This window comes from Phoca vitulina, unplaced genomic scaffold (assembly GCF_004348235.1).
Source record: "Phoca vitulina isolate PV1807 unplaced genomic scaffold, GSC_HSeal_1.0 scaffold59, whole genome shotgun sequence".
In the NCBI taxonomy this organism is placed as follows: Eukaryota; Metazoa; Chordata; class Mammalia; order Carnivora; family Phocidae; genus Phoca; species Phoca vitulina.
The window spans coordinates 2,100,993-2,124,205 of record NW_022589762.1 but is presented as its reverse complement, the minus strand read 5'-3'; the positions used below and the strand labels follow the sequence as shown (position 1 = coordinate 2,124,205).

Sequence of the window (23,213 nt, the reverse complement as noted above, 5' to 3'; positions counted from 1 at the left end):
AAGAAAGTTAAAATTGTCCACAATCACACCACTCCGAGGGTTTTTTTTGTGTGATTATTACAGAATCTGTTAGCGATTGCTTTTGTATAAATGGGCTCATACTGTTAAGTGGTGGTTTGTAATCTTTTTTTTTTAATTTTATTTTTTTTAAGGTAATTTCTACACTGAATGTGGGTCTCAAACTCATGACCCTGAGATCACGAGTTGCAAGGACTGAGCCAGCTGGGCACGCCTGTTTGTAATCTGCTTTAAAAAAACCTCAGATTATTGTTATTTGGCTACTAGAAAGGAGCTTGATGAGCCAAGTTTTCCTGATTTGTCTTTACCAGTTAAGATTAAAAAAAAAAAAATCAGGAATAATAGATGCTTGATGGTAGTGGTGAACACCATTTATTGAGCACTTACTGTGTGCTAGGTAGTGTTTCAATACTTTACATGTATTAAGTTATTTAATACCTGCAGCAGCTCTATGGATACACATACAAGTATCCATATTTAAAGATGAGGAAACTCAGGCACAGAGAAATTAATTGCGCAAGTTCATCAACTCGTTAATGGTGCAGTTGGGGTTTGAATCCATGCAGTCTGGCTTCAGGACCCAGCTCCCAGTATGTCACAGAGCCTCTCATTAGAGCACTGCTCAGTGTAGGAAAGTTGAGACAGTCCAGAGGTATATGATGTAAAAATTCGTCCTTATTCCCTTCTTTCCAGTTTCACTCTCTGTAGAAATCCACTGCAGTTTGATGTAGAGATTTCCAGCTCTTTGTCTGCTTATACAAATGTTTATTCACAAATCTGTCTATACATGCAGGTTTTAAAAAAATAAATAGACTTGATTTTTTAGAGCAGTTTTAGGTTTACAGAAATTTGTGTGGATAGTATAGAAAGTTGCTATATCACCTACTCTATTTTCTGTTATTAATAGCATGCATTAATGTGGTATATTTGTTACAGTTGATGTACCAATGTTGTTACATAGTCATTAATTAAAATCTATATTTTATAATAGGGCTCCTTTTTATGTTGCAGAGTTTTGTTTTTTTTTTAATATTTGACAGAGAGGCACAGCGAGAGAGGGAACACAAGCAGGGGGAGTGGGAGAGAGAAGTAGGCTTCCTGCTGAGCGGGGAGTCCGATGCAGGACTCAATCCCAGGACCCTGGGATCATGACCTGAGCCACCCAGGCACCCCGCAGAGTTGTTTTTTAAAAAGGGATCCAACCAATCATTGTTCTGTGGTGTGCTTTTTTGGGTGGTTTTTAAAATACAGTGTTTCTGGACTTTTTTTTTTTTTTTTTAAAGATTTTATTTATTTATTTGACAGACACAGCAAGAGAGGGAACCCAAGCAGGGGGGAGTGAGCGAGGGAGAAGCAGGCTTCCTGCTGAGCAGGGAGCAGGGAGCCTGATGCGGGGCTAGATCCCAGGACCCTGGGATCATGACCTGAGCTGAAGGCAGACGCCTAAGGACTAAGCCACCCAGGCGCCCCCGTTTCTGGACTTTTTAATGGAAAAAAAATATTGTTAATTCACTAATTTTCAGATTAATAACACAAATTTAACAGTCTTTTGGAATGGAAAAGTTGCTAGGAAGTTATTTGAATCTTCTTTTCTTTTTCATAAGTTTATATTATAGGGCCAGTTGCTTTTCTTGGAAGGACTGCTTATTTTTTGACTGGACATTCTGGCTCCTTGAAAGCTGTTCAGGTTCTTGGAGATTTTCTTGCTGTTCTTTATTGGAAGAGTGATGCACATCAACCTAGTTACTACCATTAACATCCTCCTCATTGAGACAGATACTTCCCCACCCATCTTTTTTGTTCTTAGCATTCTCTTCCTCTTTCTCAATTTCTAGCACTTTCATTCCTAGAATGTAAACTTCAGCATCTAATTTTCCATATTTTTGTACTCTTGATTTTATCTAGTCTTAACCCTGGAATTCCTTAATCTGAGGGATTTAGTGTTCGGAAGAACTGAGTCAGAGTTCTGGCAGACATTGTCACTTTCTTAACGTTGTGTTTTTTATACTGGGCCAGGCCTTGAGGAAGTTCTTAAGTCATTAAACTGTTACCTCTTTCATAGAATCTTTTTCATTGATTCCTACTGTCATGATTTCCCCAGAGTTCTTGTCCATAACGAAATGGGTGGCCACAATCATGAGTGACTGAATGATCTCTGGGACTATACCAGGTGATGAGATGTTTGTGTGTTTGTGCACCAAACAGAAGGATCTTACTAATTCTCTTTGGTGCTGCTGTAGAAACCTTTGCACAAAGGGATGGAAGTTAGAAAAAGCTCATAAATTCCCACCAGTCTAGAGATAAGTTTCTAGAGCATCATATTCACTTCACACATTTCTTTAGAGCTCTTGAGCTGCAGTATTAGTTTTTCTGCAAAATCTTGGAGAATCATGAATCAGATGGATAACTGAGAAGTTAAACACCTTGTTTTTTTTTTTTCTTTTGTTTTTAAGCACTTTAATTGTGTTTGGAGCCTGTTTTCCCTGTGGCATACTGCACTAACATTCTTAGTTGCTGTCCTGTTTCTCTTCTTCATCTTTTCCTAGGGAGAAGGTCAGGGCAGCAACTAATACTTTGGTGACCTCAGAGAAGCGTGAATTGCAGTAACATTGACAGTCATTGGCATCATTTCAGATGTTTCTTCTGAAGAGTTCAGTCATCACTTTCAAAGATATCTTGGCTGCAGTTGCATTGCTGTCTCTTAACATGCACATAAAATTCTGTAATAAATTTTATTCTTGTATTTTGCACTTTTATTCTAATCAGTCACAAAATGAGTGTATTGCTTGTATGGCAATGTAGACGTTCAAAGAAGAGCAATAGCAAACTTGATGGATTGATGAGATTCTTCTCCCAGAGATCAAAGCTTTGCAAAATGTTATTGGAAGATCTACATTCAAGACAGTGTAATTGTAGGAGAGCAGCTCTTTCAGCTCTTGAGGAAAGTTGTCTAGCTGTTTTGGGTAGCAGTGACCAATCAGTGCCGTAAACATCACCAGCTTTGCCAGTTCTTTGCTAGGTTTATTTGGTTGCAATTTGAAAATCTCCACTTGGATTTGTAGTGAATATTCTAATGCTGTAGAAACTCTCAGCATAGGCAGAGGGTCCACTTTATTAATTCTGTAACTGCTGCAGGTTGCTGGGCAGCTAGTGTTTGTTTCTGCTGGACATGATGGGTGCAGATTGGCTGGCGATAAGCAGCTCTCAGAAAACCTACACCCGACACCAGCCAACCCTTCTCAGCTGTGGCTTGGAATCATGCTTCTGGGTGTGACTAGAAATAGCCTTGGAGCTCGGCAGGTGGCGCCATCTTGGCTCATAGTAGTGTGCTTTAAAAATTAATATTCACAATAGCTTCCCACATCAGTACGTCTGCATCTACTCTGTTCTTTTAAGTAGTTACTTAGTATTTTATTAAATGGGTGAGTCATAATTTAATAGTGTTTCTGTTACTGGATATTTAGATTGTTTAAATTTATTGTATTATGTACATAAACATTGTATGTACAATTGTTGATGCTAATGACTCTGTAGGATAACTTTCTAAGTCTGGTTACTGGGTTGAAGGAAGTACATGGTTTTTATTTTTATTTTTTTTACATTTTTATTTAAGTTTTAGTTAGTTAACATACAATGCAGCATGGGTTTCATTTTGATATGTGTTACCAGAATGCCATCCAGAAAGGTCACAGCAATGTAAACGCTCACCACAAATGTGGGTGAGGTCTAGTTTCTCCATGCCATTTCCAACTTTTTAAAAAAATCTTTGTTTATCTGATTATCGGTTAAATGTTCCTTGCAGTGTATTATGTCTCTCTCACTGGGAGATGTGTTTTGTTGTGATGGCATTCTTTTGAAGTTGATTTAGAATTATTTTAGATGGAGCTTACATTCTGTAGTTGTTCTTCTAGTACTTTTTTAAGATCTGTTCACCTATTTAGATTCCCTACCCAGCCCTTGAAAGCAGTATGATTTTGCCACCCCTGTTAAAAGAGTCTGAGCAGTAGACTATATATTTCTTGAGAGTAAGGAGAGTGTAGTTTTCTTTATATTCAACAGCAATCCTGGCATATAGCAAGTGAGGAGTAAATGGTCTTTTTAAAACCTAAATTGGATTGTGCTCTTGTGCTGAGTGAAGTGCTTTAATTTTGTTAAAAATAACCTTTTTAAAGTCTTGGTGAAATATAAACTTGAAAAATTGCAGCATAAAATTGTCATCTTGGGATATGTTGTCTGTTTCATCCTTTAATTCTAAAATGAGGTAAATAAGGAATATCCTAGGACCTGTTTGCTAGGAATAATTAACCTATTTAACATGTAACATTTGGTATTCAGTTTTGGAAGTTAAGGAATGGATTAAATAGGGGATTTGTTTCATGTAACCCATGGTTTTGATTTTTCTGTATTGCAGTATACCATGTGTTAGAGGGGATGTATGCTGGCTAAATGATTTTATAGCCTGGCTTAATTAGACGTAAGTGTCCAGAGAGAAGGAAAAATGAAGCTAAATTCTGGAAACTGCCAGAATATCTTCAGGCATAGGGAAAATACCTGTCGGAAAGGACATTTGAAGTTTTTAATGGAAAAGTGCAGAAAAATAGAATTTTTTTAATAGCTGATTTATAGTATTACACATTCTTTCTAAAATTTTTTTTAAAGATTTTATTCGAGACACAGAGATATATATATAGAGAGAGAGCATGAGCAGGGGAAGAGGCAGAGAGAGAGGGAGAAGCAGGCTTCCCACTGAGCCACGAGCCCGATGTGGGGCTTAATCCCAGGACTCTGGGATCACGACCTGAGCCGAAGGCAGACGCTTAACCATCTGAGCCACCCAGGTGCTCCATATTCTTTTTTTTTTAAAACAAATTTTATCTTTCTATTTTAAAAATTTTGTTTATTTTATTTTATTATTTTTTAAAGATTTTATTTGACAGAGAGAGAGAGAGACAGCGAGAGAGGGAACACAAGCAGGGGGAGTGGGAGAGGGAGAAGCAGGCTTCCAGCAGAGCAGGGAGCCCGATGCGGGGCTCGATCCCAGGACTCTGGGATCATGACCTGAGCCGAAGGCAGACGCTTACCGACTGAGCCACCCAGGCGCCCAAAAATTTTGTTTATTTTAGATACAGAGAGAGCAAGCATGCAAGCATGGCGGGGCAGAGGGAGAGGGGAAACAGACTCCCCACTGAGCAGGGAGTCCGACACGGGGCTAGAACCCTGAGATTGTGACCTGAGCCGAAGGCAGATGCTTAACCGACTGAGCCACCCAGACGCCCCAGTATTACATATTCATATTGGATTTATGTATTTTCTGCAGTATCCTTGTACTAGAAAACAAAGCATATAAAGCATATGGTCTTTTTTTTTTTTTTTTTTTTAAGATTTTATTTATTTATTTGACAGAGAGAGACACAGCGAGAGAGGGAACACAAGCAGGGGGAGTGAGAGAGGGAGAAGCAGGCCTCCCGCTGAGCGGGGAGCCTGATGCGGGGCTCGATCCCAGGACCCTGGGATCATGACCTGAGCCAAAGGCAGACGCTTAACGACTGAGCCACCCAGGTGCCCCTATAAAGCATATGGTTTTATTTTATTTTATTTTTATTTTTATTTTTTTTAAAGCATATGGTTTTAAAGAAACAAATTTACCTTATTAAATTTTGGCCATCTAGGCCTTTTGTTTGCATTTCTTTGTTAGTATATTAGCTAATTATTTTTCTCTGGCAGCATATTCACTTTAATCCTGTATGCCCTGAAATCTGAGTTCAGTGAGCATATTATGTATAATTGTATCTATACACTCATTCCTTTGGTCATGGAAGAAAGTGGTGTGGTGAAAACTCTTTAGCATGGTGGAACACGCAGGTTACTTCTTATTTGCTTGGAATTTATTTATATCCTGTGTCATCCAGAAGTGTAATAAAATATAAGGAGGAAAGGAGGAAAAGAAAGAAGCATAATTCAATGACTAAGAATAAAAGTTGGATTTGAGTTTTCTTGGCAGCAAAGGTAAAGATGGAAATATGGTAAAATACAGAGCACTAAACTGGGAGGAGGAACAAGACCCAATTTTCCAGGGGTAAATCTTTTCTTGACAGATTTTAAAGAACTGTTTAAGTTGGGAAGTACATAAAAGCTGTTTTTGTTTTGTTTTGTTTTGTTTGTTTTTGCTAGAGGCCTTAGTTAAAGGGAGAGGACTAAGCATTAACATTTCAAGCCAGTGAAAGAAATTTTGCATGGGGTTTGGTTTGAGGTTAGGCTGGGGATGTGTGTTTTATTTGGGTAATAGATTTTTTTCCTTAAAATATTTCAACATTCAGGAGACTACAGAGACCAATATAATTAACATTCACATATCCACCATACAGCTTTATCAAATCTTAACATTTTCTCATACTTTCCATTTTTTTCTTTAAGAAAAAATTGCACATACACTTGAAGCACCTTCTTGGATTGCATTTCACTTTGTTTCCAGAACTAAAGACTATCGTGAATTTGGTGTTGATCATTGCTAATGCCTGATTTATGTAATAGAAATACATTCATAAGCAAATCATAATATTGTTTTGCATATTTTCAAACTTGATGTAAACAGTATTCTACCTGTTCTGTAACTTGTTTTTTTTGAAACACGTATTTTTTATTCATATGAAATTCCTGATACATTACCATTTTTGACCTACAGAAATGACAGTTTCATATGGTTCAACCTAATCATACTCATCACTTTTATCTGGGGTACAGTTACATTATTCTATTAAATGAATACAGGTGTTTTTAATTTATCATCATGTTGGTGGGTATTTAGGTTGTTTCCAATTTTTTCTCTTTTAAAAAACAATGCTACATTGAACATTCCTGATTAGGAATCCTTGTGCACATATTTAAGATCTGTGGCAAGTTTTTTAAACTGCATGTTGGAAGCCATTAATGAATGGGTTGTGAAATCAGCTTAGGAATTAAAATAGGATAGAAAGTATCAGTTTGTATTGTAGGCAGTATGGATAAAATGTTTTGTGAAATAGCCACGTATGTGGCTACTAAGTTTGTTTTTTGTAAGTTTATTTATTTTTAAGTAATCTCTGTACCCAACATGGGGCTTGAACTCACGACTCCAAGAATCTGGAGTCACATGCTGTTCTGAGTCAGCCAGGCCCCCTATGATTACCAAGTGTGAAATGAAATTCTGTAGTGAAAATTACCCAGAGGTGAAGTTAATGGGTTGGAGGTTATAGATATTATGGGAACTTTTAACTGTCTGATAGTGCCAAATTACCCTCCAAAATTGTGTCACTTTGTTTTAGCACGAGAGTATGAGAATCTGCTGTTTCCAAATCCTGTGATCCATGGCATTGTCAGATTTTTTACACGTTTACAAATCAGATGGGGTTTAAGATGATATCACATCATCTTAATTTTTAATTAAGATTTTTCTTGAGTAATTATGAAATTGAGCATTTTTTCTTTTTTATTAAGATTTTATTTATTTATTTGACGGAGAGAGAGAGAGAGAGAGTGAGCGCGTGCACAAGCAGGGAAGTGGCAGGCAGAGGCAGAGGGAGGAGCAGGCTCCCCGCAGAGCAAGGGGAGCCTGATGTGGGATTCAATCCCAGAACCCTGGGATCATGACCTGAGCTAAAGGCAGTCGCTTAACCAACTGAGCCACCCAGGCGCCCAGAATTGAGCATTTTTTTTCAAATGTTGAGTGACTGTTCAGGTTTCCATTTCTTGAATTGACTATCTGCTACAGCCCCCCCATGCCTATTGCTTTATCTTTTTTTTTTTTTTTTTTTTTTTTAAGAGAGAGAGAGGTAGAGAGTGTGCATGTTTGTGCTGCCAGCAGGGCAGGGGTGAGGGTGTGGGAGTCTGGGGGCGGGGGAAGGGAGAGAGAGAGAGAATCCCAAGCAGGCTCCACACCAAGCGCAGAGCCCCACATGGGCCCGATCTCATAACCGTGAGATAATGACCTGAGCCCAAATCCAGTCAGATGCCTAACCAACTGAGCCACCTAGGCACCCTTGCTTTGTCTTTTTAAATTGATTTTAGGAGTTTATTACATGATTTCGTTATGTCAAGTGAATTGCAAATATTTTCTTCTAGTGTATGTGGTTTATCAGTTAACTTTTTATATGGTTTTGTTGAATAGAAGTATTATTTAATCTATCACAATTTTCCTTACTCATTTGTGTCTTTTGTGTCTTAAATCTACTCCATACCCCAAGGTCATTAAGAGTCTTCCATATTTTTTTCAAAAAGTTTTTGAAGGGGCGCCTGGGTGGCTCATTTGGTTGAGCATCTGACTCTTGGTTTCGGCTCAGGTCATGATCTTGAGGTTGTGGGATAGAGCCCCACGTTGAGCTCTTTGCTCAGTGCAGGGTCTGCTTCAGATTCTCTCTTGTGTAAGTAAGTAAAATCTTTAAGAAGAAAAAAAAACTTTTTTTTTTTTTTACATTTAGGTCTTGATTCTGCCTGGAAGAAAAATTTTCTTTTGTGTATGATGATGAGGCAGGGATCTAATTTAATTTTTTATATACATAGCCAGTTATGACAGCACTGTTTAACAGTGTGTGTTTTAAAATTTGAATTGTTAATCTTTTAAGCAGTTTTTGGTTCAACACAGTAACAGCCTTTTTGTCTTTCCTCAGGCTGCTTCACATGTTCAAGTTCGTGACTTCTGCGCAAGAGTAATGTGATTGGGTGATTGTTTGATTCAGAAATATATCTTAGAGGAGTAGATAAAGAGCACATTTTGTAGATCTCACCCAAATGTCATTTCTCTCAACCACTTTTGTAATAGAAGCTGGGTTGCAGGTAGTTTGAGACTATACTTTGGTGAGGAAACAGACTGCTGGTTTTTTGCATTGCTGGTTAACATCTTGGAACTTTGGACTTTGGAAACTAGAGAAGCAGGTGTTCGATTGATTTTTTTTTTTTTTTTTAAAGATTTTATTTATTTATTTGAGAGAGCATGAGCAGGGAGGAGAGGGAGAAGCAGGCTCCCTCCTGAGCAGGGAGCCCGACGTGGGGCTTGATCCCTGGGATCATGACCTGAGCGGAAGGCAGATACTTAACCAGCCTAGCCACCCACGTACCCCTCATTTGACATCTTGATACTTGAAACTTCAGAATACAGTTGACCCTTGAACAACACGGGTTTGAACTGTGCAGGTCTACTTATAGACGGATTTTTTACGGTACAGTACTTTAAGTGTATTTTATGATTTTCTTAAAAAGCTTTTCTCTAGCTTAACTTCATATTATAATACAGTATAGGGTGCCTGGGTGGCTCAGTCAGTTAAGCATCTGCCTTTGGCTCAGATCATGATCTCGGGGTCCTGGGATGGAGCCCCACATTGGGCTCCCTGCTCAGCAGGGGGGTCTGCTTCTCCTTTTCTCTCTGCCCCTGCTCCTGCTTGTGTTCTCTTCCCCCTCCCACCTCAAAGAAATAAATCTTTTATAAAAATACAGTATATATGATACATATAAGTCCAGTGTCTTCCCTCCAACTCTTTTTTAAATTCTTAGAACTTGACTTTATATTTCGGGGATTTGATAAAATAAATTCAGATGATTTTTACTGAGGACTAAAAATTTTTTTTTGTCATGTTTATGGTATTTCAGCTTTTTACAAAGTCAAATTTATTGAGTATAGTTTACACTCAGTAAAATTCACCCTTTTTTAGATGTCCAGTTCTGTGAATTTTTACAAACATTACTGAAGGATTTTTAAATGGCCAAAGTGGACTTGATAACTAGTGGAAAGGCCTAACGTAGCAGCTCAGCACATAACAGTTTGGCATCTGTTTATCACTTTGGAAATCTTTATAGGAAGATTTGCATTAGGCATAACAAGAGACCAGTTGTGTGGTCAGCTCCACTGGCTTTTCCCACAACTCTGCTTCATGTGATGATACTTGTCTGTTTTTTCCTTAGGAAAGTTGGTCAGTGCGATGTGGCAGTTAGAACAGGTTCCATGCCTGCGTGCTAGGGGAAAAAAAAAGGTAGTGTAAATTATACAAATGTTGCCTGTGTTTGTATATCCAAAATAATTTTTTAAAACCAAATTGATTTGACGTGTTTTTTTTGTGTTTATAGTAGTTAAGATGTTATGAACATGAAGGCTTGAGAATGCCTGTCTTAAAAATTGAGGTGTTGCTTCTTCTCAGTTATCAACTGTATCATTTTCTTAAGGGCTGTATCAGTAACATATGTTGGGAACTTTGCCCATTTTATCAGTTTTTTTTTTTTTCAGTTACCAGTTTTGTTTTATTGACATTTTTCTACTCAGAAATGTTCTGAGTGTTTGGGGAAGAATTCCAATTTTAATCAATTGCTTTATTGCCTCCAATATGTAGCAAGGCTCTGTGTCCTTCCTTCATATTTTCAACATTGTTGTAAAGTACGATCTGTTATCAGTGTTGAAACTCCTGTATTTGGCATTTAAGTAGTAGTGTGCATTTATTTGAGTACAGCTTATAGTTCACAGAAACAGGGTTGTGGATAAGAGCATTGACTTGGGTGTTAGGCAGAGTAGGTTGATTAGGTAGATTAGTTTGCCACTTATAAATATAGTTAGCTCAGGCAAGTTATTTATAACTTCCCTGGATGTTTTGTCATTTCCAAAATGTAGGAAATAATTTTACCTGTCTCCCAGGATTATTGTAAAGATTAAAGAGGGAATTCATGGGAAATGTTCTTTGCATATAGTAAGTACTCAGTGCATGTTAGCTGTTCTCCTCCTCCACATCCAACAAAGGTTTTTGAGCTCCTACTTTGCGTCCAAACCATGCTTGGTGTTGTGATCCAAAAATGGATTCTAAAGGCTTCCTGACCCTAAGAAGTTTAACTGTTCAAAAGGGGAAGACAGGCATGTAAACAGATAAATGCAATAAATTGTGACAGGTACAGTAATAAAAACATTAATAAGTGAGAAGAATAAAGGAGTCAGTGTCAGGAGCCTGGGGAGGTCAGGGCAATTATTTTCTGCCTCTGAACTTCTTACGAAGTGTGAGTGGTAATTCCCCATTCATTTATTTGGCTAATACTTTATTGAATATAGCTACTGTGTGCCAGTTGCTATTTTAGGTGCTGGGAATATAGGAGTAAAGAAGGCAATGTCTCTTTCAGAAGCTTTCAGTCTAGTGGGAAAAAAGACCAGTAGTAAACAAAGAAAAAAAATCATAGACAAGTGCTGTAAATTAAAAGGTCATGTGATAAGGAGTGAGTTGAGTTAGGAGGTGCTTTAGATTGTGTGGACAGAGGAGGATTCTTTGAGTAGATAACCTTGAAGTTGAGATCAGCCTGTGAAGAGGGAGCCTGTAGTGGGTGATTATCAGAGGGATGAGCATTCCAGTCTTTGGGAAACCAGGTGACATAAAGCTATTTGAGCTTTTGGAGTGTTAGGAGGAGCAGACAGGTCAGTGTGGCTGGAATGTAGTGTGCAAGGGGGAGAGTGGTATAAGATGAGGCCAGAGGAAGGGTTAAGTCATTTAAGTTTTGTAAGCCAGAGTAAGAGGTTCCTAGTTATAAAAGAAAGTTATTGGAGAGCTCAAAGCAAGGGAGTGCCTTTCGATAAAGATCACTGTGACTGCTGTGTGGGGAGTGGATTCTGGATTCTGAGGATAAGGAGTTGGGGTAATTGGGTAACAAAGATGAAACCAAGAAGACCTTTGTAGGCTATTGTATTCAGGACAGGTGAGAGAGAGCTTATTTTTTGGCTTGAACCAGAAAGTAATAGAGGAGAGAAATGGGTAGATTTGGGCCCTGTTTTGAAGACTGAATTAGTAGGACTTGCTGACTGAATTATCACCAGTGAGAGAAATCCTAGGACTTAAGCAATTAGAAGATTGATAGTGCAGTTTAATGAAATGGGTAAGTCTGGAAGGGAGAAGAGGTTTTGTGGGAAATCATGGGTTCTGTTCGGTTAAGTTTGAGGTGCCAATTAGATATCTGTGTAGAGGTGTAGAGATTTTATACTTGGTGATAGGTTATAATAATTATAGGTTATGGAGTTAAGTGAGAGATAAATATTTGGCAATCACTGACTTGTATCTGCTAGATTTGGTGAGAAAGATTTCAGTGATGAACTTGTTAAGTGTGGCCTCAGTGGGAATAGAAGATAGGTTGTAGAGAGGTATCAGGTGAGGGATGGAGTGAGAATGTGAGGTTAGCGAATGAGGACGGCAACCATAGACTCCTCTTTGAGAAATTTTCTGGTGGAAGGGAAGCAGAAGAATAGTTGTATCTATAAGTAAGGCCTAGACTTGAGTCTTGTTTTTGTATTTGCCTGGATGCAGTTATTATTTGAGTGCATTCTAAAGATTAAGTTACTTTATGTACCTTATCCAGTCATCTCTATAGTATTGAGGTAAGTGGTATTTTTCCTCTTGTAACATGAGAGATTGTCTCGGAAAGTTAAATGACAGTTCAGGAATTTATAAGACAGTGGAACCTGTATTTGTACTCCCTTTGTTTATCTCATACAGAGTACTTTTCGATATACCAAAATGCCCTTTAAACTTTTATGACTTTGGTTAAGTCCCGTCTACCTTAGAGTTTTTGAAAAGATTACAGGATGAGAGATGTGAAAATTCTTTTTAAGCTGTAAATTGTCACGGAATCCTTGGGAGAATCTTTACTTGATTTCCTCTTTTGTAAAATGAGAAACTTCAGTAGGTAACAGAATACAAATCATGTAGCTAATTGTTATTTAAAACAAAAAACTGATTCATTATAGTTGTTAATAAGATTATACAAAGAACAATTCAGAAATTTAGCAGAAACTTTATTATAGGAATGCTCTTTGATGCTTAAATAATAATATGTTATAGGTATATGTTACATGTCACATGGTAATTGTAATTATTATGTAAACATTTTATTAATATTTAATTTTGAGCTTCTTATGCTAGATAGGATATGAAAAAATCGTGTAGACTCTAGTAAAGTCTTCAGGAAATGATCATAAATTAGAAAATGGATCCTTTATGGAAAAGTTTAATGAATAAGAATTACTATTTTTTTTTTAAGATTTTATTTTTAAGCAATCTGTGCACCCAGTGTTGGGCTCGAACTTATAACGCCAAGATCAACCAAGTGAGCCAGCCAGGTACCCCTGAATAAGAATTATTTAACCTGGATTAGTCAAAGTTGAATTAATAATAAGGATTTGCAGCAAAGTGTTGGATATCACCATTGTGGAGAACAAAAATAGATGATGTCTTTTGACGTTCACTGTAAATACAATTGACTTCTAGACCTTAAGGATTATTAAACATTTAAAGAAACCCTCGTAGGAGATCCCCATCCTTGGACACGTTTTAAGAATGTATTGAATGATTTTCACTTGGTAATATAAAGAATTGAAACCATCATATATTTTGAAATCTTGTATTTCGTTTGATTATTTGTATTGCTTAATGAAAGAAGATTAGATATTGGTTGTTTATTGTATATCCATACTTTTCCAGTTTATCATATGATTAGAAGCTAGGGCCTCAGCCATTTATTTTATTTTATTTTTTAAAATATTTTATTTATTTATTTATTTGGCAGAGAGAGACACAGTGAGAGAGGAGACACAAGCAGGGGGAGGGGGAGAGGGAGAAGCAGGCTTCCCGCTGAGCAGGGAGCCCAATGTGGGGCTCCATCCCAGGACCCTGAGATCATGACCTGAGCTGAAGGCAGACGCTTAACGACTGAGCCACCCAGGCACCCCATCAACCATTTATTTTTATTTTATTTTATTTTTTTTTAGCCATTTATTTTTAAAAGTTAAATTTATACTTAGCTAATTCTTCCTTGTCCTGTGGGTACCCCGTCTTCCAAATAAAAAATGGCAAGGGGAAATGCAGAAATTGAGGATGAAATAATATTAAAGTGGCTTTTTAATGCTTCTTATTAGTGTTTGTTGTGATCAGAAACTTCAGAATTTTCAAGTATGACTACCACTACTGGGTGTGTGGTATTTGGCTAGGCCTTCTCACTAGTGGTCCTAGTCTATCACCAACCTCACAAGGCATGATTTAAATTAATTCTTGGTGCTTTGCCTCTGTTAGCCTATTCAGTTCTCACAACCACATATGAAGTGTAGAGATTGTTAACTCTTTACAGGTTAACTTTCTGTCTGCTATGGACCTTTGAGGTTGTTAACAATTAAGATATTAAATTTTCACATTCTGAGGGCCGGTAGTGCAATGTCTCTTTGTATTAGTTGGGACACGGTGAGTAGGGTGTGATAGTTGAAATCTGGTGACATCACTTTCTAGTTTTGGTTTGTTTGTTTGTTTTTGGTGCAAAATGGTGGTTTTATTAAAGCATGGGGACAGGAGCCCATCACTTTCTAGTTCTATAATTAAATTATTCAGTGGTAGAGGATGGGCTGCAAAATATGTTCCAGGGTTTTGTTGGCTTCCTCGAAGGTGAAAGTAGCCAATTTCACAGTGACTTGAAAGTTGTATACGGAAACAATTCTAGTGTGGTCTGTCATTCCGTATTGAGGTATGCCTTTGAAGTTGGTGCATGGTTAATGAGATTTCTGATATCAAGTTCATGCTTTTCCTTCATTGGAAACCTGAGTGGTACAAAATGTTCTGCATGGAAGTAGTGGTATCTTGTATCCCTCATTACCTCTTTCTGACTTCAATGTGAAGTGAAATATAGTGGATACAAATCTGAACAACTAGTGGAATGGGATTATTTTTTTAGGATGTAATAGTTTATTTCATCAATAGGACCAGCAAGAATAGTAAAGGTACCAGATTTTCTTTTGAACATTAGCTTTTTTTTTTCTTTTTTAATCACTATCAATCAAAATACTAGATGTATGTTCCATGACTGGCTTAAGTCCTTACAGAATTGGGATGGGAGATTTCTCTCAGCTGGCAAGGAAAGTGGTTGATCCTTAATATTAATCCTTAAGGGACACCTGGGTGGCTCAGTCAGTTAGGCATCTGCCTTTGGCTCAGGTCATAATCCAACTGAGCCACCCAGGCACCCCCCTATTCATCCCATTTTTAATGGTAATTTGACTTTGAAAAAATTTTTACTTTTGGGGGCCTGGGTGGCTCAGTCGTTAGGCGCCTGCCTTCGGCTCAGGTCATGATCCCAACCTCCTGGGATCAAGCCCCGCATCAGGCTCCCTGCTCGGCGGGAAGCCTGCTTCTCCCTCTCCCACTCCCCCACGTGTGTTCCCTCTCTCCTGCCTCTCTCTCTCTGTCAAATGAATAAATAAAATCTTAAAAAAAATTTTTTTACTTTTCATTTATTCCCCAAATAAGGATCAATGAATTGAGCTTTTCTTTGCTGATATTAATCATTTATTAATAAAGTTACAGAAGTAGCATAGGTTAAGAATACCAGGAGTGAGGCTGACTAGATTCAAATTCTAGCTCACCAGTTACTCATTGTATGTTAGTTACGCAGACTGTCTTGCTTTATTTCCTCATCTATGAAGTGGGGATAGTACCCATCTAACAGGGTTTTAACTGAGTTAACTCTTATATATTATTTGAAAGACAGTGCCTGGCATACAGTAAAGCACTAAATAAGTTATAGCTGCTATTACCATTTTATTGTGAAAAAAATACAAGAAGTTTACCATTTTGACCATTTTTAAGTTTACACTTCAGTAGCATTAAATACTACATTTACAGTGTTTTGTAGCCATCACTAGCATCCCAGAACTTCTGTATCACCTAAAACAAAATTAACCATTAGCAGTAACTCTCCTTTACTCCCTCCCACTAGCCCTGATAACCTGTGTTTTACCTGTGATCATTCTGTAGCATGAATCTGAACTTCATTCTCTTTTGTTATTATTAATAGCTTAATATGTCATTGTATGTTTATACCACATTTTGTTTATCCATTCATCCATGGATGCTAGTAGAGTTTCCATGTTTTGGCTCTTGGGAGTGTTGGTGTATAAGTATCTGTTTGAATGCCTGCTTTCAGTTATTTTGGCTATATATCGAGGAGTGGAATTGCTGAATCACTGTAATTCTGTGTTTAACTCTTTGAGGAACTTGTCACTGTTGTTTTTATTATCATCATCATCATTTGGTAAAATGTATGGATGAGCTTTTTTTTTTTGGAAATTAGGTTTATTACCTGGGTGCTATTAGTGTTGTGGTATGCATGTTTATTGGAAGCTTTGTGCGTAATTTTTCACTCCTTGGATTGAAATTTCTGGTGTGGAGAATTACATTTAAAACTGTGGAGCTGGGCTTGCCTGCTCTCTCTCTCTCTCCCTCTCTTTTCCATGCCTAGCGTTGAGTCCAATGCAGGGCTCAAATGACCTTGAGATCACAACCTGAGCTGACAGCAGGAGTCAGTCGCTCAACCGACTGAGCCACCCAGGCACTCTAGAATTTCCTTTCTTTTTGAGGCTAAGTAGTATTTTATTGTATGTATGGATTACATTATTGACTCATCCACTGTAGAAGCTTGGGTTGCTTCCGTATATTAGCTGTTGTAAGTAATGCTGTTATGCACATGAGTGTATAAATGTCTCTTCCAGACCCTCTTTTCAGTTCTTTTGTATATATACCCAAAAATAGAATTGCTAGATCGTATAGTAATTCTATTTTTAATTTTTTTGTGGAACTACCATCCTGTTTTCCACATCTTGCCTGCTCTTTTAAAATTGAGGGCAAAATAAAAATCAAAATTACAAAATAGGTGAAGTAATATATTGTACTAATATAATCTATCTTGACAAGCCCAACTGAACTATGATTAAATATAAATAATTTTAATTCCTTCTTTCCTTTTGTCCCCCTAGAGAATGGGACATTCATTCATTCATTCATTCAAGCAACCTATATTGAATGTCTACTGTATATCTGTTGCAATTTGGGTTTCAGCAGTGAACAAAACAGAAATCCTTGCCGTCATGGAACATACAAACTATTGGTTTTCTAAAAATACTTTTCCTAGAATAGAGTTATAGAGCTGAAGTGGCAATTAAGTTAGCAATTTCTTCAGGTAGAAAAAATTGCTTTTGAGGTACGTTTAAGTAACTATGGTGCTTTTAAGCAATGTGATAACTTTATGCAGTATTATTTGAAGGGAAAGTAATGTCTAAGAGGTGGGAATTTAAAATTTTCCATTGCTTTCCCATTAGAGGCAACCTGGTATTAGTACATTTGACTGGAGTCAAGAGATGTAGGTTCTAGTCCTGACTTTATCATGTAATATTTGGTATTCCTGGAGTCTTCACTTTCATTTTTGTCCCTGTTCACTTCTTTATATAACTTTTTTTTTTAAAGTTCCGCACCCAGCATGTAGCCCAATGCGGCGCTTGAACTCAACAATCAATCGTGAGATCAAGACCTGAACTGAGATTAAGAGTCGGATGTTTAACTGACTGAGCCACCCAGGTGCTCCATACTTTTTTTAAAAGGATTTTGACTATTGTTAGGCTAGTAACTATTTCAGTGTCACTTTTTATACTGGTAATATCCAGTACTATTTTCAAGTTTATTCTCTTAATTTGTGTTTCCTGATGTTAGCTGAATATTTGTCACTTGAAACTTCATTTCCAAAAACAAATTCATTCTTTTTGTTTTTTTAAAGATTTTATTTATTTGAGGAGGGGGGAGGTGCGAACAAGCAGGGGGAGTGGCAGAGGGAGAGGGAGAAGTAGGCTCCCCGCTGAGCAGGGAGCCTGATGCGGGGCTGAATCCTAAGACCCTGGGATCATGACCTGAACTGAAGGCAGAAGCTTAATGGACTGAGCCACCTAGGCGCCCCGAAACAAATTCATTCTTGTTATATATTGTTGTCCCCTTTATCATCCCTTCATCTCAGTGAATGCCATCCTCAGGCCTAAGCAAAAGGATCCTAGGATCCTCAGCCTAAGCAAAAAACCTGAGTCATCTGATTTTCTATTCTTTGATCTTTATTTAATCAGTCATCCAGATGTTGATTTTTCTCTACCTAGTATATCTTGAATCTGTCCCTTGTCCTCTAATTTCTGAACAGACCTTTCTGTCCTTGTTTGTATATGCTATTTTCTTTGTACAGAATACCTTTCATCTCTTGTGGTTGGCAAACCCCCTCTATAAAACCTTCATCTCTTTTGGGCAGAATTAGTGACTCCTGGGTCTCTGCTCCTAGAGCACATGAAATCTAGTCTCTATTGTATGTCTGTAGTTCTATAGTTTCATATTTGATCATCCATAGAACAGACTCTTATTACGGCGTCTTCTGGGAACGTAGCCTTAGCAAATTTAAAAGTAAGTCTGTGCCTATAGATAAATTAGTTTGTGAGAACGTATCTTTTTTTTTTTTTAAGATTTTATTTATTTATTTTTTTAAAGATTTTATTTATTTATTTATGAGAGACAGAGAGAGAGAGGCAGAGGGAGAAGCAGGCTCCCAAGGAGCAGGGAGCCCGATGCGGGACTCGATCCCAGGACCCTGAGATCATGACCTGAGCTGAAGGCAGACGCCTAACCATCTGAGCCACCCAGGCGCCCTATTTATTTATTTGACAGAGCGAGAGAACACAAGCAGGGGGAGCGGCAGAGGGAGAGAGAGGCTCCCCGCTGAACAGGGACCCTGATGCAGGGCTCAATCCCAGGACCTGAGCTGACGGCAGACACTTAACTGACTGAGCCACCCAGGCGCCCGAGAATGTATTTCCTAAAAAGAAAAAGTAGTAGAATGTATGCTTGAATGATTTTATACGGAAAATGAGTCTCTTTTCCAACAAACATTGTAAGCATAATAATTCACTCAATAAGAGGATATTTAATCTAGATATTGGGAAAGAGGGGCCTTGCAATATGAGGAGGAGGTGTAGGATTTGAAAAACTAGTGGTATTTTCTTTCTCTCCTCCTCATCACTTCTGGCCACCCAGAGATTTTAAAAGACCCTAGATTTGCTCTTCTTGCTGAAAATGCAGTGGCCAAATTTGTATAGGATTTCTGCAACTATTCATAGACTCAAAGTACCTCTTAGTTGTTTCTTCCTACCAGCTATTTTCTGTCTGTATTTTTTTTTTTAGCTCTTTGTAATGCAGCACAGTATTCATAGAATCTTGATGAGTGAAAATTTTCTGTGTAAGTAGAATAAAGGTTAACTCTTCTGATTGACAGATACTCAGAAGTCTTACTTTCCATCTCCCGTATTACTCCTTTTACCGTTAAGACTCTTAGAGCAAATTAAAGCCTAGTTTCAAATACTTTTCCTATTTTTTATTCTTTCTCACTAGACAGTCATTTGTTTAATGGTGGGACAGTTCATTGTTTTAATACTTTTGTTCTCTGTGCCTTATCTAGATCTTTTTTCTCCTCCACCCATAATTTCTTTTTGAAACTTGCAGTAAATCATCATGATACTACACCTCAGGACCATTTGTCTTTCCCATTATCCCTAGAATGTGCTGGAGGCTATGAGGCTGAGGTTAGTTTTTGATTCCTAATATTATACTATGATAAATATTTGAACATTGACTTTTGTGTATTGTTTGAGTATTACTTAGTTTTTGGAGAAAGTAAAAGTTCTTAGATTTTTTTTGACTTGGAACGTTTTTCCTTTATTAATAGTTTAAAAATAATTATTAGGCAATCTTTTTTTTTTATAGTTTTTTTTCTTTAGAATGACAAGCACAGGAAAGGGATATATATTACCATATGCTTTTTAGTTTTTTGAGTAATGTTTGCTTTTAATAGCTTCTAATTATTTTCTTATCCTACCCTGAATAGTTCGTCTTTAAATTTAGTTTCCATTCCCCCCAAAAACTGCGTATATTTTCTGTTATTTTGCTATGTATTGTATTATTTCTACTTATTTCTTAGGAGAAAGAAGTGTCATCTATATAACTAGTTCTTGTGTTGTAGTAAAACTATAGTAAGAGAGCAGGGAAAAGTACAAAACTTGATTTAGTAAATTTTGTTTGAAGAAATGAGTGAGTGAATGAATGAATAGGGAATAAAGCTAAACTCACACACTAGGAAGCAGCCTTGTTTAGTGGTACTGTTTATCCTAGGATCCTTAGCTAAGAACTAAGGCACATTGGAAACGAACAAACAAAAAAAATATGGAGGAAAAAGTATATATTGCTTAAGCAACTACCTTATGCCACTATACAGTATGTCCCCATTTCTGAAAGTGCATTGTGATTCTCATTTACATTTTAAGCTAATTTAGTTAGTTCAGGAGAATTCTGAAGCATCTCTAGAGATAATTGGATATACCTCTCGGACCTTACGTAATCATAATTACTGCAGTTATAGGTATAAAAGTATTCTTACCAGAGCTTAGGCAGAAAAAGTTATGCTTAGTAGGTCTTCACCCTTAGTAGTGAATTTTACTCAAAATCCTAGGAGACAGATTTTTTGAAAGGACTGTTTATTTTGTTTATTTTTTTAAGATTTTATTGTTTGACAGAGACACAGTGAGAGAGGGAACACAAACAGGGGGAGTGGGAGAGGGAGAAAAAGGCCTCCCACTGAGCAGGGAGCCCAACATGGGGCTCCATCCTAGGACCTTGGGATCATGACCTGAGCTGAAGGCAGATGCTTAACTGACTGAGCCACCCAGGCACCCTGAAAGGACGGTTTAATCAATACTGTTTTAGCAGAAACACTTGAAGAGCCCATTATATTGTTTATGGCTAATATTTGATTACCTGGTTTTAGATTATCTAAATTCTTAGCATTTTGTTTCTTTACAAAATTTCCTGGTCAGTTTGCTGATCATTAGCACCTCTACATGGAAACAAGCGCAGAGTGGAAGAGTGTAAATTATAACTTTAAAAGATTTTATTTGACCTTAATTAAAGGTTTAGGGGAGAAGCAAGTTAAAACTGTGGCTAATTTTTTACAGATTTCAATGATTAGTCCTCTTATTATATATAATACCATAGATTTTAAGTTTTTTTGTATACTGTGACGAGTAAATTATGCTTATCTTATTAAAAATTAGTTTATACCACATGTATTTGAAGGGAAATTGTACCTTGATAAAGCTAACAGTAAAGTATTACACATTTTAATATTCTAGATTCCTTTTTTAAAATTGTGGAAAAATCAGTCTTTTTTTTTTTTGAAGTAGTCTCAGCACCCAGCTGGTTATGCAGTGGGGCTTGAACTCACAACTCTGAGATTGAGACCTGAGCTGAGATCAAGAGTCGACAAATAACCAACTGAACCACCCAGGTGCCCCAGAATTTACCATTTTAAAGTGTACAGTTCATTGACTTTAAGTACATTCACCGGTGTTGTGCAACCATCACCACAGTCCAGTTCCAGAAAATTTTTTATCACCCCAAAAGGAAACCCCCATACCTATCAAGCAGTTACTCCCATTTTCCCTGCAGTCCAGCCCCTGGCAGCCAATAATCTTGCTTTCTGTTCATATGGACTTAGCTATTCTGGATATTTCATATAGATGGAATCATAAGATAATATGGCCTTTTGTATTTGATGTCTTTCACTTAGCAGATGTTTTTAAGATTCATCCATGTTGTAGATGTATCAATACTTCATTTTTTTTATTGTAAAAAAATATATATCATAAAATTTACATCTTACCCATTTTTAAGTGTATAGTTCATTGGTATTAAATACATTTGCAGTGTTGTGTAACCATCACTGCTATTTCCCGAACTTTTTCATCATTCCAAAAAGAAAATACATGCAATTAAACAGTAACTTTACACCCCATCCTTCCCCCACCTCCTGGTTACCTCTGTTTTACTTTCAGTCTATGAATTTGCCTATTCCAGTAAGCGGAATCATACAGTATTTGTCTTTTTGTGTCTGGCTTATTTAATATATAGCATATAGCATAATGTTTATGGCGTTCATTCATGTTGTAGCATGTATTAGAATTTCATTTCTTTCTATGGCTGAAGAATATTCTATATTATGATTATACCACATTTTGTTTATCCATTCATCTGTTCTTTAAGCTTTTTGGCCATTGTGAATAGTGCTGCTATGTAGATTCCTTCCTGCCCCCTTTAGCTTTACTGGGGTTTAAGTGACAAATAAAAAATTATATATAATTTAGGAGAATAGAATGATTTGATTGATATATATATATACACACACACATATGTATGTATATGCATATAGTGAAGTGGTTACTACAGTCAGATAATTAACATATCTCGTACCTCACATAACATATCCTTACCTCCCTTTTTATTTGGTCCTGAAAACACTTAAGATTTACTCTCAGTAGATAGCAAGTATACAATACAGCATTATTAACTGCAGTCACCATGCTGTATATTACATCTCCAGGACATTCATCCTGCATAACTGAAACTTTGTACCCTTTGATTAAAGTCTCTCTATGTCCCACACTACCCAGCCCCTGGCAGCTGCCATTTTACTTTCCGTTTTTATGAGTTTGACTTTTTTAGATGCCGCATATAAGTGAGTTCATGCGATATTTGTCAATCTGTGTCTGGCTCATTATACTTAGCATAATATCCTCCAGTTTCATCCATGTTGTTGCAAATGGCAGGATTTCCTTCTTTTAGTGCTCTGTGTGTGTGTGTGTGTGTGTGTGTGTGTGTAATGGAATATCACATATCCTAATTTCTTTATTCATTCATCTGACAGTGGACACTCCATTTTTTCCCATATGTATATTGTGAATAATGCTTCAAATGAACATGGAGTGCAGACATCTTTTTGTGATCCTGATATCTTTTCATTTTGTTGACTATATACCCACAAGTGGGATTGCTGGATCATCCTCATCAGCTCGTGTTATCTTTTGTCTTTTTGATAATAGCTGTTCTAACAGGTGTGAGGTGATATCTCCTGGTTTTGATTTGCTCTTTCCTGATGACTAGTGATGTTGAGGACCTTTTCACATACCTGTTGCCATTTGTATGTTTTCTCTGGAGATGTGTCTACTCAGGTCCTTTGCCTATTTTTTAGTTGGGTTATTTGTTTTTTTGCTGTTGAGTTGTTTATTTGTGTATTTTGATTAGCCCCTTATCATACGTATGGTTTGCAAATATTTTCTGTCTTTCCATAGGTTGTCTCTTCACTCTGCTGATTGTTTTCTTTGCTGTGCAGAAACTTTTTAGTTTAATGTAATTCCACCATCTTTTTGCTTTGATTACCTTTGCTTTTGGGGTCCTATCCAAAAAAATCATTTCCCAGGCTAATGTCAAGAAACTTTCCCCCCTGTTTTCTTCTAGTAGTTTTACAGTTTCAGGTCTTAC

General features: G+C 37.2%; 1 protein-coding gene and 1 pseudogene across 1 annotated transcript in view; one reads left to right on the top strand and one right to left on the bottom strand.

Moving 5' to 3' along the window:
* ADIPOR2 (adiponectin receptor 2) overlaps positions 1-23,213 on the top strand; it is a 94,620-nt gene that overhangs the window by 1,985 nt on the left and 69,422 nt on the right. The window lies entirely within an intron of this gene.
* LOC116623697 lies at positions 1,496-4,683 on the bottom strand (annotated as a pseudogene).